The sequence below is a fragment of the Trichechus manatus genome, unplaced genomic scaffold, assembly GCF_000243295.1.
Source record: "Trichechus manatus latirostris isolate Lorelei unplaced genomic scaffold, TriManLat1.0 scaffold00007, whole genome shotgun sequence".
Classification (NCBI taxonomy): Eukaryota; Metazoa; Chordata; class Mammalia; order Sirenia; family Trichechidae; genus Trichechus; species Trichechus manatus.
The window spans coordinates 27,698,634-27,718,596 of NW_004443943.1; positions in this window are offsets into that span (position 1 = coordinate 27,698,634).

The window sequence follows — 19,963 nt, forward strand, 5'->3', positions numbered from 1 at the left end:
CAGCTATGATGCCATTGTTACTCAATAAACCACAACCTGTCTAATTCTTGATCTTTATTTGATTCTATGTCCTGAGTGCCCAGGAAGAGCCTCTTGCCTGTGGCCTCCTGTCTCTCCCCACAAAATCCAGGTCTCAGTCTCTCCCCTCCACTTCTATAGGGAGCCTCAGTCCCCAGGAGAGAGCGGTCTGAGATTAGAAAATCAGTTCTCCCATCAGCACCTGTTGTGTGCTAAAGCCAACCCACTGCCAAACCCATTGCCCTGGAGTCCATAGCTTTGTAGTAACTCTATAGGACAGAGTAGAACTGCCCCATAGGGTTTCGAAGGCTGTAAATCTTTAGTGAAGCAGACTGCCATATCTTCAAATCGCCCGCCTTCTGGGTACCAGCCAAGCGCTTTAACCACTATACCACCAGGGCTCCTTACTAAAGCCAAAAAAAAATAAAAATAAAAATAAACCCAAACCCATTACTGTGGAGTTGATTCTGACTCACAGAGATCCTAAAGGACAGAGTAGAACTGCCCCATAGGGTTTCCAAGGAGCAGCTGGTGAATTTGACCTGCCAACCTTTTGGTTAGCAGCCAAGCTGTCAACCACTGTGCCACCAGGGCCCCTACTAAAGCCAAGGGATATGTAAATGCCTCCACTTTCTATTCCCTCAACAAATGGAGTCCTGGCTTCATTCTCCACTTCGTTAGAGGGGCTTATTACACACCTAGACACCATCTCAGGCTCTGGGCTTTCTGGTTTCTTTCAGGCATCCGGCATGGGCTGCCAGCCTTTGGTCCTCAGGGAGGCCTCTGGGAGAGAGTGCTGGTGAGAGGGTTAAGGACTGCCTCAACTTCATCAAAGAGAAACTTTTAGTGGACCAGCACACTCTACACACCTCTCTGTGACCCCATTGATTCACCATGGGTGCAAACATGGTAGGGACCACTTGTCATTTATTCTTTAGGGCATTCCACTCCCTCCCTGCTTATGTAACCCTCTTTTTTTGGTGGGGAGGGGATGGGGCCCAAATCTCATGCTTGTGTATGGCTATTGAGAGCTACTACTAAACAGTTTGTAGCTGCCTCCTTTACCATTAGTCTTGGTTTGAGTAGGTTCAGAAGAGTAAACACGGATTAATCTATAATAGAATCCATGCCACACCCCACGCAGGGAAATATCGCTCATCTTCCATTTTTCACCCTTAAGATCTCACACTAGGTAGGGAGGAAAAGTCTTTAGGACTGAATTGTCCCAGAGTAGCCTAAAACGAACCTGTTATCTTGGCCTGAGAGTCACGCACTCTTCTTTGGGTATGTAGAAGTTTCCTTGCATAAGAAGGGGGTGATACCGGCCATTGTTCACTGAGCCCCACTGTGTGGTGCAAGGCTTAATGGTATCAAGCTCAATAAAGCCAAATGCTTTAAATCCATTGGCTCCTCAGATCTTCATAATGACCTCTGTGAGGCCAAACATATGTCCATTTTCAGCAAAGACACAGGCTTAGAGACAACAAGAAAGTTGCCCACAGCTACACAACCAGGAAGTAATGGGGCCAGGATTCAAGCTGAGGTTGGTGTGACCCTGGAGCCCCTGCTGCGCTTCCTCCTCACCAGGCATCCTGCCAACTGCTGGACAAACTTGAGCTCTTCTTCCTGGTCCCTTTGACATCCCAGGGCATCTTCTCCCTGAGCCCAGGTTGTTTGCAGGCCAGCAAAACTGATACGTCCACAGGTGTACAAAGACCTTTTACTAAAGCCACTGAAGAGTTTTCCAGCTTGAGGGTTTTATAGCTGAAGGAATATAAACAAAGAATCCCATTCTTCATTAAATATGGGACAGCATATAGATCATTCACTATAGTTCCAATTCCATCCCATCCTGCCAATCTAGACTAGCACCTCCTACCCAGCCTGTGGGGCCCTTGGTTGACTCTTTTTTTTTTTTTTTTTTATGCTTTAGGTGAAAGTTTACAGAGCAAATTAGTTTCCCATTCAATAGTTTGTACCCTCGATTGACTCTTGAAGCCTCTTTCTGCCATTATAGTTTTGGCCTTTTGTGATCCTCTTGAAAAAAGACCTTGTACTTTTTAAAAAAAAAAATTTTTTTTACTGTGTTTTCAGTGAAAGTTTACACAACAAATTGGGTTCCCATTTAACAACTTCTACACAAATTGTTCATTACACTGATTACATTTTCCACAATGCGGCAACTTTCTCATTATTTTCATTCTGGTTCTTCCATTTCCAGTAATCTAGTTTCCCTGCCCCTTTACCTTCTCATCTTTGCTTTAGAGTAATTATTAACCATTTGGTCTCATATAGATGACTTTTATAAAGAAGCACAGTACTCACGGGTGATATTCTTTATTTTACAAGCCAATCTGTTACTTAGCTAAAAGGTGACCTCAGGGGATAGCTTCGATTTAAGGTTTAAAGAGTATCTTAGGGCAACAGTCTCGAGGACTCCTCTAGTCTCAACTGGTCCAGTAAGGCTGGACTTTTTAAGAATTTGAGTTCTGTTCCACATTTTCCTCCCACTCTATCAGGATCCATCTATTGTGGCCTTGATCAGAACAGTTGGTATTGGTAGCCAGGCACCAACTAGTTCTTCTGGTCTCTGGATAGAAGGCCTTGCACTTGGTCTATGCACAGGTTCTGCGTGAGCACAATGAATTGTGCTGAAATTCCCATTCTTTGCAATGTTATCCACACAGTCACATGCCTTTGCATTGTCTATAAAACACACGTAAACATCCTTCTGGTATTCTGTGCTTTCAGCCAAGATCCATCTGACATCAGCAAGTAGTATTCCTCGTTCCACATCCTCTTCTGAATCTGGCTTGAATTTCTGACGGTTCTTTGTCAATGTACTCTTGCAACCGTTTTTGAAATATCTTCAGCAAAATTTTTACCTGTGTGTGAGATAAATAATATTATTCAATAATTTTCACATTCCATTGGATCACTTTTCTTTGGAATGGACACGAATATGGATCTCTTCCAGTGACTGGCCAAGTAGCTGTCTTCCAAATTCCTTGGCATAGACGAGTGAGCGCTTCCAGTGTTGCATCCATTTGTTGAAACATCTCAATTAGTATTCCTTCAATTCCTGAAGCCTTGTTTTTCGCCAATGCCTTCAGTACCGCTTGGACTTCTTCCTTCAGTAGTATTGGTTCTTGATCATAAGCTACCTCCTGAAATGGTTGGATGTCAACCAATTCTTTTTGGTACAGCTGACTCTGTGTATTCCTTCCATCTTCTTTCGATACTTCCTATGTCATTCAATATTTGCCACAGAATCCTTCAATGTTGCAACTCGAGGCTTGAATTTTTTCTTCAGTTCTTTCAGCTTGAGAAATGCTGAGCACGTTCTTCCCTTTTGTTTTCTAACTCCAGGTCTTCACATATTTCATTATAATACTTTACTTTGTCTTCTTGAGCTGCCCTTTGACATTTTCTGTTCAGCTCTTTTACGTCCTCATTTCTTCCATTTGCTTTAGCTACTTGACTTGAAAAGCAAGTTTCAGACTCTCTTCTGACATCCACTTTGGTTTTTTCTTTCTTTCCTGTCTTTTTAATGACCTATTGCTTTCTTCATGTATGATGTTCTTGATGTCATACCACAACTCGTCTGGTCTTAGGTCATTAGTGTCCAAAGCATCAAATCTGTTCTTGAAATGGTCTCTAAATTCAGGTGGGATATATTCAAGGTTGTACTTTGGCTCTCATGGACTTATTTTAATTTTCTTCAGCTTCGACTTAAACTTGCACATGAGCAACTGATGGTCTGTTCCGCAGGCGGCCCCTGTCCTTGCTCTGACTGATGATATTGAGCTTCTCCATCATCTCTTTCCACAGATGTAGTTGATTTGATTCCTGTCCATATGGTGAGGTCCATGTGCATAATTGCCATTTATGTTGTTGAAAAAAGGTATTTGCAATGAATAAGTTGTTGGTCTTGCAAAATCCTATCATGCAATCTTTGGCATCATTTCTATCACCAAGGCCATATTTTCCAACTACCAATCCTTCTTTTTTGTTTCCAACTTTTGCATTCCAATCACCAGTAATTATCAATGCATCTTGATTGCATGCTTGATCAATTTCAGACAGCAGAGGTTGGTAAAAATCTTCAATTTCATCTTTAGCCTTAGTGGTTGGTGCGTAAATTTGAGTAATAGTCGTATTAACCAGTCTTCCTTGTAGGCATGTGGATATTATCCTATCACTGATAATGTTGTATTTCAGGATAGATCTTGAAATGTTCTTTTTGATAATGAATGTGATGCCATTCCTCTTAAATTTGTGATTCCCGGAAGAGTAAACCATATGATTGTTCAATTCAAAATGGCTAATACCAGTCCACTTTAGCTCACTAATGAGTAGGATATCAATCTTTATGCCTTCCATTTCATTTCTGATGACTTCCAATGTTCCTAGATTCATACTTTGTACATTCCACGTTCTGATTATTAATGGATGTTTGCAGCTGTTTCTTCTCATTTAGAGTCGTGCTACATCAGCAAAATGAAGGTCCCGACAGCTTGACTTCATCCACATCATTAAAGTTGACTCTACTTTGAGGAGGCAGCTCTTTCCCAGTAGGATTTTGAGTGCCTTCCAACCTGAGGGCCTTATCTTCCAGCACTGTATCAACGTTCTGCTGCTATTCTTAAGGTATTCACTGGCCAATTTCTTTTAGAAGTAGATGCCGGCCCTTCTTCCTAGTCTGTCTCAGTCTGGAATCTCCGCTGAAATCTGTCCACCACGGGTGACCCGGCTGGTATTTGAAATACCGGTGGCATAGCTTCCAGCATCACAGCAACACACAAGCCACTACGGTGCGACAAACTGACAGACAAGTGGTGGAGCCTGGCCATAGGAACGGGCATATTCTGCTCCTTTCCTGGGTCATTGGGACTATTAAGGGCGGGATTCTAACGACAGGTGGTAAGGGCCAGCTTCAGCTCGGGCCCTGTGGGGTCAGCCAATCAGACTTTAGCGTAGTCCCACGTGCTCTCAAAGCCAAGCCCAATCTCCTCCCAGTCAAGCCTGTCAGTCACAGATAAGCCAGCCCCCATGGTGCTGTCAGTTACAAGTACGCCACGCCCCCGGGAATTAGAGCCGGTGCGATGCCGAGTCCCGCCCCGGCCGTGGCAGCTGTCAGTCAAACCTAGGTTCGGCTCTGGCTCCTTCCGGTTTCTTAGGGGCTTTAGAGACGGGCCTGGCGTCTGGAACCTCGTCGCATATTCGTTTCCCGGCTGCGCTCGGTTCTGGACCGCTAAATCCGCCAAATTCCCCTGCCTCCTTTCCAGTTTTGAAACCTACGAGCTCCACGGCGCCCGCCCCGTGACTTCCTGCCCGGAAATCCGCGAGGTTTTCGAGGAATCACACGACGTCTCTCTTGCTGGGTCCCAAGTCCCGATTTTTTTGCGGGAGGAACTTCAGGGCTGTTAGCCCTGCCTGCTGCTCCGTCCTCCCCATGTCCCTCTCCCCACCCTTACATCCAACGTTCAGGAAACTTTACTCTGCTAAGTGTGGCCCTGGCCCGGCGCTGGGGAGAGATGGCAGGGATTGAGGGACCTTTCCCCGCGCCCTCTTTGTCAATCTGCCCGCAAGTTGCCGTGATCTCGAGGTACCCTGATGCGGGGCAACCTTTTGCTAGGAATTGTGGAGTAATCTTGGCCCAGCCGGATCATTCCCAAAAAGGGAGCTTCCTGGGCTGCTCCCTACCCTCTTCACGAGAGGGATACACACATCTCTTTCCTCACTGAGACCCCTTGACTCTGGCTCCAGCCCCAGCCCAGGCAGCCAGAGGGTCATTGGCATCCCCAGGCCACTGCCTGCTCCAGCTTCCTTATCCAATCTTCTCAGACCAGAGAGGTTTTGCAACTCAATAAAGACCAGGAGAAGGTAGGAGGAACCCTGGACAGTTTGCACAACACAGACAAACCTCCACCCCGACACCCCATCCAGTAGGAAAATAAACCCGGTGCCTCTAACAAACAGCAAGAAGCTGCTGCTTATAGGTCAAGAGTTCGCTATGTTCGTCTATAGATTAACCACACAAGTCCTCGGTTGACAACTTTTATATCCCAGAGAGAGCACTTCTGGTTTGGGTTTTAATTGAAGTTATTTTGTTGAAAGCATCAGAGAATGACTGTGGAAGGATTGCGGTAGCTCTCAGAACCAGACACTCTCTCCATTCAAATTTCAAAAACTGGCACAGTTTTAATCAGTTGTCTACCCCTAGAAGGCAGCCAGGGGTCAGGGTCAAGTTGCACAGAGATTGTTACTTCAGGTGCACCTCTGTGGTTGGGATTGTTCCCAAAGAAGGACGATTGTTCTGGGCTGAGAATCACCCCAACTGGTATATACTACAAGATATATATTATTAGTCCCATGCAGATGTTTCTCTCCAGCTTAAATGACTGCCCCCCTCCCCAGGAAGGCACCAAATCTTCACTTTTCTACGCCTACAGTACCTATAAAAGTGCCCAGTACACAGTATGTACTCAGTACATGTTTGCTGAATAAATGAATGTGGAATCTAGAAGTGCCCTAAACCCACACACATGTTGGTTCTAGGTAATACAATGATTCTCAATCTGTTTTACACCTCAGCACACCTAAGAAATGTGACACATTCCCAGCAGAAACAATGGCTCCCAGCATTGGTGACTTTCAACCTGAAGAATGAGGGAGCATGTCCTCCCAGGGAGGCATATAGGAATCTTGGAGATGGTGTGCCTTGAAAAGTCCACCTAGGACAAAGTGCAGCCAACAAGAGCTCAGTCCTTCCTCTTCCTGTGTTTCCATAAGAGTTCCAAATACAGGGGAGTGGGAGAGAGTCACGTGTAATCAGAGTCACTGTCTCCCGCTCTGTTGTCTATCTGCTTCCCTGCTCATGCCAATGCCTATTTACTCTGGCAGATCCCTGTGGTGCGGACCTATCCTCCACCTCTACAGCCACTTGGGGCTGGCACCCTGCTGCCATTACTTAAGGCATCCTTTTTCCAGCTGGAAGGGAGACTTCACTTTATTCTTTCCAGTTCCTAAAGAGGTGATCCCACAGCAGAGTTGCGTGGGCCTCTGGGGATAGTTTCTTTTTCATGGTCTTCTTTCCAGGACATGAAGGTAGTGGGGTAGGGGGTGGTGCTGGGTAGTGGTAGTGTAGGCTTAAGCAGCACCCTACAATATACCTGGAAGCATTGCTTTCTATGACACTCAAGCCTTCTGCTGAGTCTGGTCTGTACTGCTAGACTTGCTTGTTACTGCTAGCGATTTTTCTCTCAGGGCCCCAGTTCTGCAACACCTGAACCCCCAAGTTATCAGACTCTTGCATACATCTGACCCCTAGATTGTGGATAGGATTTAAGGATAGGATTCTTTTCCTTTGGACAAATCAGATGACTTCTGTTGAATTGTCCTGAATTTTCCAAGACCACTAAGGAGGCTTGTTTGCATAAAGAAAATGAGCAGACCCCTAAATTTGTGGTTCCCAAACTGTGCATTGAGGCACACTAGGGTGCCATAATGAACTCACAGGGCTGCTGCAGGACATTTTAAGTTTTCGAAGGAAACACAGCGGTTCTTGACATCTGTTGGATACTGCATGAACTGCTAACTCAAAAGAGTCCAGTTCCGACTCTGGATTGTGCTGCTTTACTTTCAGTGACGTGATGTCTTGTAAAACTGGGTGTTCGATGGTTGCTATGATCAAAAGCAAAACTATACAAAAGTCAGCATGGGACAGGAAATGAAGGCTGCGGCGTCCAAGCTGATTCCATAGTTTGAGAAGTTATGCAAAGCCTAACAGGCATACACACCCCGTTAGTAATCATGGTTATTTAAGAATGAAATAAAAATATTTTTCCCAATCTATGCCTGTTAGTTTTTTAAACAGTTACAAAATTGTTAGGACGCAAATACCTATCAAGTTGTTTGGAGTTAAGCACTGAAAAGGAAGGGTTAGGTATTTCTTTTGGCCTAGGGTTCTGGGGGAAAAAAATGAATGAAAAACTAAGGGTTCCATGAATGGAGAAAGTTGGGGAATCTCTGTCCTAAATGAATGAAGAAATGAAGGAGTGTGGCTTGGGTTGTTGTTGGGCCTCACACTTGCCTTTTGTAAACTCACAGGTACTATGCGTTTGTAGGAAATTTTCTTTTATCGGATTCTTAATACAATAATTCTTTCTGGGAAGCTTGAACTTTATTTCAGTGATCCAGGATTGTTCACGATGGATCAATTAGTGTGTTTTAGAGCGCCCCTAGGGACTAGGGATGGTGATCGCAGCTTGGAAGGTAGAGCTGCGGGGGCCGGGCCGCCTCAGATCAGATGCTGGGAGAAAATGAGGGCTGAGGGCAGAGGTCCCTCCGCACCTGGCTCTGCTCTGCATCTGCCACTGGGCCGCGCCAGGCAGGCGGATCCCCAGAGACCTGCCTCACACTGCGCCGCCTAGAGGCCGTATTGGGACTGTTGGACGCAAGGGATGTGCTGTCCTACGAACACCGGAAATCTGGGGGCGGTTGAGACCCTCATCAAGGGGAAGAGAGAGGGTAGGTGCCGCTGGAGCCCCACGCAGGTCCAAGCCCCTCCCCGCCAGCATCCTCAGATGACTGGCGGGCGCCTTCCCGGCGCGTAGGCGGCAGAACTCGCGGGTCCCTAGCTCCCCCGCTCATACATTAAAGACGCGGAGGCGCCAGGACTGCGGTGCCACAAACATGAAGACCAATTTTTAATCCCGAGCAAGAAGATGATGCGAGATGGGAGGCGTAGGAGAAAAATGAATTAGGTTTTTATTATGTGTTTTATTATGCTGTAATTGAATGGGATTAGGTGAGAATACAATATATTTCCAATGCGGCTGGAGGGAGAAGGGACGGGAGGGAGGCTGACAGCGAGGGAGAAACGACGAAGCCCGCAGATAAGCCGGGCTCCAGAACGCAGCGGGTCCCAGCGGTGGGCCGAGGAGCGGCGCCGGCCGGGCTGGGTGGGCCTGCCCCCCTCAATCCCACGCAGTTTGGGCTGGGATGGGAAAGGGGTGGTGACTGCATTTGGAGGGGCGGTGTTAGTGACAGGTCCCACTAGCATACGCTGGAGGAGGGGACAGGCGTGGGAGTTGAAAGGCTCACAAACCCGCCCCAGAAGGGAAACCGAGTCACAGGAGGGGGAGGGGGCGGCTATTGAAAAGACAGGGCGCTCTGAACCGGGAATTCACACAGATTCCTTACATCTTCCTGCACACGCTGGGCACGGGCCTATGTAGGCCCGAAAACATCCCCAGAACACCCACTTTGTGCCCGGCCCTCGCTTACTGCGGGGCAGCCCGAGCTCTCAGAACACCCCACTTCCCACTGCATGTCCCGCCCACCTCCAGTGACCTCTGAAAACGTCCGTGTCTACGCAGGTCTAACCCAGCATCCCCTTCTTGCTGCGCCTCCAGGTGGTCTCCTCAGGTAAAAGGCGACCAGGTGAGTCCGGAGCTGGGCTGTGGGCAGCGCCGGGTGGGCAAACCATCCTCGCACCCCTGGAGCCGCCGCCCTCCTCCGAGCTCGCCCCTCCGTGCGCCCCAACCCGGGCAGCTTCAATAAGGGCCGCTGCCAGCGCCGCGTCTCACCTGCTGCAGCGCCCCTGGCTCCTCGCCAGGAACCGACTCCTGGCGGTGATAAAGAGGCCCATTAGCCGCTTCTACCTTTAAGGCGCACTGGGCCTCTCTCCCCACCTCACAAATTAGGACCGCAGAAACCGTCAACCAAGATCAATAGTTGCCCCGCTACCGGGCAGGGAGAGGAGCCCAGACACGGCGGCGGCGCCGCTCCTTTCGCGCGGTCCAACCAGGTGCTGGCCGGGCCCGCCGCCTGCAGCCGCTCTCCCTCCTTTCCCGGCCCCCTCGGAGCATCTAAGACGTTTAAGGAGCCCAGAAATGGGGTCGGGGAGTGCAGAGGCCGGAACCCTAGTCCCTGCTTCGTCTGCCACCTGGGCGTGCTCCAAGGCAAGTCAGGGTCTTGGAGATGTGGGAGGAAGGCGCACTATCCTCCAGGGGACTCCCCAACCCTCCCCCGGGCTCGGTTTAAGGACCTCCAACCTTAAATGAAGAACTGACCATAACTATCCCAGACAGGCTTCCTTGGCCCCTTCTCCTCCAAGTCAATTCCTCCTCTTACTTTCTCTCATTGCTCCCTGCTGTGTTTTTCTGTATATGTATCGTGTTTGTGTCATATACCACCAATGTGTCTCCCCCACTGGCCTGTGGGCTCCAGGAGGAGAGGACCGTGGTTTGCTCACCATGGGCTCTCAGAGCGTGTGCAGATTGTGTGTTGAATGAACGAGTGAGGCAACAGGCTTGCTCTCTGTGTTTTTGTTGGAACATCTGTTTCCTGTGCAAGTCCCCCTTCCCCAAAACATTCTCAGCACCTGAACTCTTCCTTCGTAACGCGTAGCATGATTGTAACTTATCATTTCCATGATTATCAGTTTCTGTCGTCTCTCCCTTGAAGCCATAAGCTCATGGAGGGCAGGTAGGGGCTGGCACACAGCTGCATCCCCACCGCCTGGCTGCCAGGAGCTGCTAGGTGCTTAAGTGAAACAGACTATGGTGTCTGGGGCCTAAAGAGCCTGAGGGCTCTTCCAGCCCATTCTAAGGACTGGGAGGTCTGGAGAGGCAAAGTGGCTTGCCTGAGGTCACACAGTCTGCTAGAAGCAAAGCTGGGACTAAAACACCTTTCCTTCCCAACACACTGACTTTTCTCTAAGGACACATCATCTGGGATCCCACGGAAGTCCTTTCTGGATTCTGAGGTTTCTAAGCGTTGGAGACCCGTGGGGGTAGCCCCAACTATCTCTTTTCTCCTTCCTCCTGCTAAGGGGCTTGGGGCCCAGGGACTCCCTATACTCTTTGTCAACAGGGAGGATTCTTCCCATTGAATCTCCCTTATGGTTTTTCTCTTCTTTGGGTATAAAAACCAGCGGAGCCTCCTCTCCCCTCGAGGGATGTGAACTGTCTCTGGTCCCTCGGTGCCCTCTCCCCCTGCAGTAGCATCAGGAAAAAATAATGATTTAAGACTAGAAAATGGAGGGGAAAAAGAGGAAGTGCTAAGACAGAGAGGGAAGGAGTCTGAGCTCTTTCTCCGCCTCATCACACCCCTGGTGTCACCACCTCTCTAGACTCCACTTTCTCTAGGGGAGAGGGGGCGGGTCTGGGTTTGGGGATGGGCTCGAGATCAATACAACACTGGGTTTGGACGACCGCAGGCTTTCACCTTGCAGATAATGGGGTGAGCGGCGGTAATATCTCCCCAACTGAGCGGGCTCCCCCGGCCTTAATGAGATAATCAATACTTGTTCTCGGCTTAATTTCCGTCTAATTGCTCTTTAACGACGCCGGATAATGGGCCGCCTCCTGTGAGGAGGGAGCTGGCTGGGAATCCGACCCGCCTCAGACTCCCACCCTCCTCGCCTCGGGCGGGGTGCCCTCGCGCAGGTGGGATGGGGGCGCATCTCGCACCTCAGTGCGGCGGGAGCTCCCTCTGCCCGCCGCGCCATGTGCTGCCCCCTGCCTGCGGCGCTCTCGGCCCCCGCCTGGGGGCGCTCCAGGCCTTGGATGCGGGATCCCGGCATCCAGTTCCGGGCCACGGAGCCACGTCCAGGCTATCCGCTGGGCCAAGGGGGTTTCGGCTGAGCCCCCAGCAGAGATGAAGGGCCCCGGAACAAGGCCTTTCCTCCTTTCTCTTACCACCTCCGCGCGCTGCGCTGAGCTGGGCCCCAAGCCTTAGGGAAGTTGCTGCGTTTCTGCATCTAAGGAGGACTCCGACCACAGTTTTCCCTGTGGAGCAGCTGGGCTGCCCCCTGCAAAGGAACCTGGCCGGTCACCACAGCACACTCGGGCAAGGAGGGGGGCAAAAATGAGGAGGGGTGGGGCGGGAACTCCTGGTCTCATGACTCAGAGGTTCACGCTGCTCCCCAGCTCAGAGAGCCACCCGGTTTCTTCTCACCTCCACTCTGGCCCAACCACCTATAGCCAGGAAGGTTCCTGGTGTCACTAGCAGCTCAGATATTAGTTTTGACTTTTCCCACCTGTCTCCGCACTAAGAGGAGCTGGGGGTTCTCCCAAGGCCTCTAAACATCCTGACCTGCCCCCCTCCTCCCAGCTCATCTCGTGTTCCTGAGGCACTTGGGCCTCAAGTGCCCAGATGCCGTGACCCACGATGTTTCTCATCATACCCCACCTCCTGATCTCTTGTGGTCTGGGTATGCACTCACCTGCATTTCTACAGCTTGGCTCTTAAATATGGCTTATTTAAATTTATAAAATACCAGCTGCAATTCTGGCTCTAGCTGCACTGCAGTTAGGCTGACAGACATAGTGGCCTTGTCAGGATATAACCATCCCTTGGACCTAGGCAACCCTGGGTTCAAATCTTAGCCCTGCTGCAAATTTACCTAACAGGTCTGAACCTCAGTTTTCTCACCTTGAAAATAAGGTTAGTAATACTACCTCAGAGCCCTGGTGGCGCAGCGGTTAAGGGCATGGCTGCTAACCAAAATGGTGGCAGTTCAAATCCATCAGCTGCTCCTTGAAAACCCTATGGGGCAGTTCAGCTCTGTCCTACAGGGTCCCTATGAGTTGATGGTGAGTCTGATTTTTTTTTTTTTTAACATTACCTCACAAGGTTGTTGTAAGTCTGAAACAAGCTAATATATGTAAATTGCTTGCCACAGTGCCTGGCACATTATAACCATTTGATAAGTGGTAGCTATTATTGTTGTGGAGTCCTTGAGTGGCACAAATGGTTAACACACACTCGGCTGCTAACCAAAAGGTTGGAGGTTCGAGTCCACCCACAGGCTCCTCGGAAGAAAGGCCTTGCAATCTACTCCTGAAAAACCAGCCACTGAAAACCCTACGCAGCACAGTTCTACTCTAACCAACATGGAGTTGCCATGAGTTGGACTCAGGTTTTCGGTTTTTATTGTTGTTATAATTAATGCATGTTACAGCTGAAGGAACCATCTAGTTCAAGGATCACAAGCTCAAAGGCTACATGGGCAGGCAGGAATCTTTGGAGTCAATCAGGGGAAGCAAGCCAGCTCAGGACTGCGTTGAGCTACAGAGGGCCAGCCCCATCTAAACAGCAGCCAGGGCTTGTCTTCAGTTGTTGCTGGGCAGGCCAGTGTATCAATTTCCTAGAGTGACTTAACGAAGTACCACACACTAGGTGGCTTAAAACAGCAGAAATTCATTCTGTCAGAGTTCTGGAGGCTACGAGTCTGAAATCAAGGTGTTGGCAGGGCTTGCTCCCTTTGAAGCCTCTAGTGGAGAACTGTTCCTTGCCTCTTCCAGCTTCTGATGGTCCCAGGCATTCCTTGGCTTGTAGCAGTGTAACTCAGTCTCTGGCTATGTCTTCACAGAGCTGTTTTCCCTCTGTATCTCTTCTCTTCTTATTAGGGCACCAGTCATACTGGAGTAGGGCCTACCCTACTCCACTATGACCTCAACTTAAGTACATCTGCAATGACCCTATTTCCAAATAAGGTTCTTACACTGAGGTTCTGGGAAAGACCTCACATTCTGAGGTTCTGGGAAGGACATGAATTTTGGGGGAATACTGCCCAACCAGTACAGCCAGATTCTGATTTTTCCCCCCAAAAATCTGCCAGCACCAGCAGCTCAGATATTAGCTCTGACTTCTCTCACCTCCCACCTCCCTGTCTCCACACTACGAACAGCTGTGGGCTCTCTCCAAGGCCTCTCTGACATTTGGGGAGGAAAAAAAACTGGATTTTTATATAAAATGTTTCAGTGTTTGAATACTGGCAATTAAATAAAAATTTTAAAACACTGTGCCAAATACAACATGTCTGTAGGCTGAATTCCACCCTCATGTCTCAGAAGAAACTGAGGTTCAGATGGGTCATGGCTGCTGGCAAAGCTGAAACTCGAGGTCTGGATTATAATTCAAAACAAGAACGTCTCCTAGGAGGCCCTTCCTAGACTGTGGGGCATCTTTAGCTGCCTCCCACCACAGGTGCCGCACCCTTTGCAGACAGTGCCCGGCTGCTGGGCCAGTGTTAGCACTTGGCAGCTCCAGAAGTACAAGACCCAGGTAACAGTAGCCTTCTCTTTTGTGAGAAATCCCGAATCTTTTTAAGTGTTGTAGAGGGCAGTGTGACAGCAAGTCAACAGACTAGTACCAGGACCCAGGAGACTTCAACCCCTAATTTAAAGTGCCACATTTCAACACATTTCTTGAGCTCCACTTCAGTGTCATTTCATTCAACAAATTCTCCACTTGGGCACCCTCCCCCCCAATCAGGGGTCAGAGCCAGCAGGAGGCTTACTTGCCATAGTTTTCCTGACTGGCACCTTTTGTTACCTCTCTTCCTCTACCTTGAAGGAAATGGTAGAAAATGTATGAAGGCATCTGGGGTTTGGGAGGCCGAGCACATCAACATGTAAGGCTTATGGACTTCTGAACATGCTTGAAGGTACATGCTGGGCCTCGTTTGTTCTTTCTAGTCCAGCACTTGTTAGTACCGAGTTGCCCACACTGAACAGCGATGGCAGTTGTTCCCTGCTCAGTATTATACTCATTATATTCTGATGCTCTACTGGGGCCCAGAAGTCTCCATGTGGTTTGGCTGCCTGAAAGCGAAGTAGCTCCTGGCCTGCTTTCCTCTTTATTTCCCATCAGCCCTGGAGAAAGCATTTCAATTTCTTCCTTGGAGTTCTGAGCCTACATTTAACAAGTTCCTTTTTGGTTTCAGGAAACTGGTCAACTCAGGGGAGTACTGAATGTTAACCTGTCACCTAACTCCCCACATAAACCAGTACTAGACTCTTGCTATGTCTTAAGAGCAAAGGTTGAAAATGGGATGTAATCAAGGACATCGTCACAAACAAATGTGGTTTTGGGGTCCAAGATCTCTTCCTGGTCCATGAGGTCTTGATGCGGCTCTCAGGGCAGAGGGCCTCCTCCCCTTACAGGAGTTGTGTTAGTTTTGGTTCCCTCAAAAGCAGATCCTGAGACAAGGATTTGGATAAAAGTAGTTTATTTGGAAGATTATCCAGAAAACACAGTAAGGGAGAAGGGAAATGAGAGAGGAGAAGGAGGAAGGGCAATAAATGGTGTATCAACGAGTTGGTTACCAGAGGGCAACTGGGGCTCAGTCCCACTGGAGACCCTCTGCAAGACTGTATAGAATACACCTCAGAATTATCCCACTGAAAGAAAGGAAGCAGGGGTATTTATTCTCCTATTCCCATCTCTCATTCAATGAGGCTTGCTCCTGAGCTATTAACTCCATGGCATTTCTAGCATGCCCTGAATGCCAGCTGAGCTCACTCTAGGGGTCAGAGAATTTCCTCAGGCAGAGAAACCCATGAGATTGTACAGGAACTGTCTACAGGTAACCTGGGTGTAGGCCAAGGGCAAATGGGTGGGGGCATCAACAGCATCTGCTACAGTAGAAGACTCATGATACAGAATGGCCACTCCTTAGCCACAGTGATTAATTCCTACAGAGCACATCACCCAGGCAGGGTCAATCAAAGAGTTTCCTGAAATTTGACATATTGATGCTTTTTCTGGAGTCATAGGTATGATGCAGGCCCAAGCTGCTTATGGCCTTCTTCCCTGGCTGTTGGGAAGATATGGATTAATCAATTTAGATATATTGGTGTGACATTCAGAAGAGAGATCTGGCCCAGAGATGTAAATCTGGGGATCATCTGGACATTATATAAAATAATAGTGGAAGGAATAAGGAATCACTGTAGAGGTGTTGGCAGACTTACCTCATTGGCCTCACCTGCAGAATATTGTTTTTGAATAAAAAGTGGATGTAAGGCGGGACTGAAGAGCCTGCCACTTTGGAGAACAGCCCTTGTCATCACCAAGTCTTTCCTTCTGAGTGTGCCATAATGAAAAGTGGATTTCAACCAGGGACCCTGGAGCTCTGCCTACACCCAGTTTCCTCAGCAGGCTGATGTAAAGTATGAAAACGTGTGAGTATTTAGCTGCAACAACTAGCTTTCCTTCCCATCACTGACTTTTGATAATGTTGTTTGCTGTTGAGTCAATTCCAACTCATAATGACCCAAAGTAGAACGGCCCCATAGAGTTTCCTAGGCTGGAATTTTTATGGGAGTAGATTGCCAGCTTGTTTCTCCTGCAGAGTGGCTGGTGGGTTCGAACCGCCGACCTTTTGGTTAGAAGCCAAGTGCTTAACCATGTGCTACCAGGGCTCGCATCTTTTGATAATAACAATTTAAAAAGCAACTTATATGTTAAGTGACATTTCGTTTAACATTATAGATTCTACTAGTTTTTCCCTTGGCATGAGCTTTAGCCTCTCATGCCCCTGAAGATCCATTTACTCACCTCATCGTTACACAAACCTATACATATGATAAAATTTTATTTAAATACACACACACGAATGCATATAAAAACTGGTGAAATCTGAATAAGGCCCATAGTTTAGTGACTAGTACTGTAGCAACAGCAATTTCCTGGTTTTGATAATTATACTATGATTATAGAAGATGTTGAAGGAGCCCTGGTGGTGCAGTGGTTAAGTGCTCAGCTGCTAACAAAAAGTTCAGCAGTTTGAACCTACGAGCCACTCAGAGGGAGAAAGATGTGGCAGTCTGCTTCTGTAAAGATAACAGCTTTGGAAATCCTGTGGGGGCAATTTTACTTCTGCCCTGTAGGGTTGCTATCAGTCAGAATCGACTCAATAGTAATGGGGTGTTTGGTTTTGGTTATATGTTATCTGGGCAAGCTGGGTGAAGGGTACACAGGAATTTTCTGTGCTATTTTTGCAACTTCTATGTGAATCTAAAATTATTTAAAAATTAAAGGTTAAAAAAAATCAAGTGGGGGGAATCTTTGCAGAAAAAGCCATCTTAAAATCCTAGGCTCTGAAACTTTTACTTAATTGCTAAAATTAAAAAGACGGACAATATCAAGTGTTGGCAAGGATGTGGCGTAATGAGAACTCTCAAACTGCTTATGACTGTAAATTGATAGTCACTTTGATAGTATATACTAATGCTGAATAGATGCATATCATATGAAGTAGCAATTTCACTCCTAGCTATGTTCCAATTTATATAAAAGTCAAAATCAAGTAACATTATAGAGTTAGAAGTAGTTATTTTTGGGGAAGAGGAGGGATAATGATTGGAAAGGGTCATGATGGGGGCTTCTAAGGGTGTTATCCATGTTCTATGGGTGTCCATTTTGTAATAATTAATTGAGCTCTATATCTATTTCATGTACTTTTATGCTTGTCTGTTATACAGGTAGTGCCTGGGTTACGAACGAGATCCATCCCTCAGTGTGTCTTTAAGAATGTGTAAGTTGGAACAGGTGCATACAGTTCTTATTTAGCCTTACTTCAGTGCAAGAAGAAACCCGGATGGTGCAGTGGTTAAAGATCGACTGCTAACTGAAAGGTCAGTAGTTCAAAACCACAAGCGGCTCCTCGGGAGGAAGGTGTGGTAGTCTGCTTCTGTAGAGATTTACAGCCTTGGAAACCCTATGGTGTCACTATGAGTCAGAACTGACTCGACCGCATGAGTTTGGTTTTTTGGTTTTTAGTGCAAGAAGCCCTGGTAGCGCAGTGGTTAAAGCGACTGGTTGACAGTTGAAACCCACCAACTGTTCTATGGGAGAAAGATGTGGCAATCTGCTTACGTAAAGATTACAGCCTTGGAGAAACCTATAGGCAGTTCTACTCTGTCCTATAGGGTCGCTACTCTATGGCAGTGAGTTTTTGGATTAGTGCAAGAAAAGGCTTGAAGCCTTTTCAATGATTTAAAAGCTGCATGTGCAGCAAGTGAAAGTGATTATGATAAAGAATTTGCTGCAAGCAGGGAGTGGAGCCCCGGTGGCAAAGTGGTTAAGAGCTCAGCTGCTAACCAAAAGGACAGCCATTCGAATCCACCAGCCACTCCCCTGGAAACCCTATGGGGCAGTTCTACTCCCTGAGTTGGAATCAACTGGATGGCAACGGGTTTTTTTGGTAGGCGTTGGGGTTGGTTCAGTCCTTTCAAAGTACATTGAAGGCCAAGTACGAGTTGTCCCTAAGTCAGATATTTGTAACCCAGGGACTGCCTGTACTTCAAAATGAAAAAAAGTTAAAAAAACGAAAACAAGAAATGTAAAAAGAGTCTAAATGATTTATACATCCTTCCTAAGTCTGTCAATAAAAAAATCTGGCCAAATCATCAGGCAGATGGAGCTACAATTTCCATCTCAAAGGTGGATGGGAAACTAGGGGGTGGTAAAGACACAGTTGCTTCCTGGGATATAAGAAGAAAAGTAAACTGATGCCATTTTTGACCTAATTTCTTTCTGCAGCCCTTGAAGCTCTTTCAATGTGCTTTAACGTCTAGATATTCCAGAGAGCTAGTCTCCTGGCTATTCCAACTTCCATTTTGTAACATTACGTGTAGCCGAATTACAATGGTTATCTTCCCAACTGCTGTCCCAACTTCCTACATTTATCTTTACATTCTAACTTACCTATAAAAATAGCCTCTGCTTCATTACTATGAAAAATAATTTTACAAAATAAAGAATAGTGAGTATTTTATGCACATTTGCCTCATTCCAAATTTCTTAAGGTGCTTAATGATGATATATATGATAAATATTTACATGGTTGTGATCAGTATCCATATACTCCTCTTTTTCACTTGATTTTACTGCATGTATTTTTTACTTTGACTGAGTCCACCTATTTGTCATACTAGGTAGCTACAAAGTATTCCATCTTAATTATCTATGTTGAGCCTTTTTTGACTTAACTGATTCTAACAGTCACAGGAAGAAGCACAATTCTTCTGCAGTCATCTCTAACGGGTCCTCTCCAGTCATCTCTAATGGGTCATTCTGGATCATTTGTTTCACTTCTGCTTCGTCCTCAAAGTTGTAACCCCACTATTTTTTTTTACCAGCGACGTCAAAACAGGGCTCATGAAGTGGCGTGTTAGAATGCATGGGTCCTCCCAAGTAATTTATTATCAAGTTAAACAAGGACACTTTATTATCTTGTTTCATCTTCTGTTGTTCATTTGTACAGGACCCATTTCACTGTATGTCATTGTATGTGTTATTTCATGGGTGAGTAGCTGAAAGAAAGTGAAAGTATGTGCAGTGCAGTGAATTACCTAACATGGCCCTTTCAGCCATAGTCTTTGTAACTCCCACCAAATGACTGAGTAGGACTATGCAAATGAGGTGCATGAAACCCTAACAAGGGGATTGGTGAGTTTTGTCATCCCGCTAGGCTTAAAGAGAGACACAGAGAGAGGAGCTGTAACACCGGAAACAGAGAGAAGCAGCAGCAGAGAAATGGTGGCAGGAGAACCAGGAGACCAGCAGGAGACTGGCAGGAAACAGTGTGGTGGGCTTCCTGGCCCATGGAGCTAGAGCTGAGCACCTTTGGGCCGAGGCTTACTGGCCAAGTAGGGTGCCTCCGGGCGCTTATTGGCAGACCTAAAAGAGCTTTGTAACACTTGCCCAAGCAGGGCAGAAGCCAGGCTGAGGAGCTGAGAGGCCAGAGAGAGTTGTGCTTGTGGGCATGGCTGAAAAGAGGCTGTCCCGATGGAAGAACTGTATCCTGAGCTTTCCTGAACCTGAATTGTAACCTGTTACTTCCCTAATAAAACTCATAACTCTGAGTACAGTCTGTGAGTTGTGTGTGGCCATTGCAACGAATTATCGAACCTAGCAGAGAAGCAGAGAGTGCTGTGGGAGGAACAGTTGGTGTCAGAATGGGTAAAAAGGTTGGAGAAGAGGTATGTCTGACCGCCTCAGAGCAATCAGCCTTGGGCTGTTGATCTTGATTCTCCTTCCCCCTCTTGTGAAGTTAGAGGAGGTCAGACACCTCCAACATGCCATTTTTACAACAGAAGTGGGATTTGTTGCAATGGCTCCAGACTCATGGAAGCATGGGACT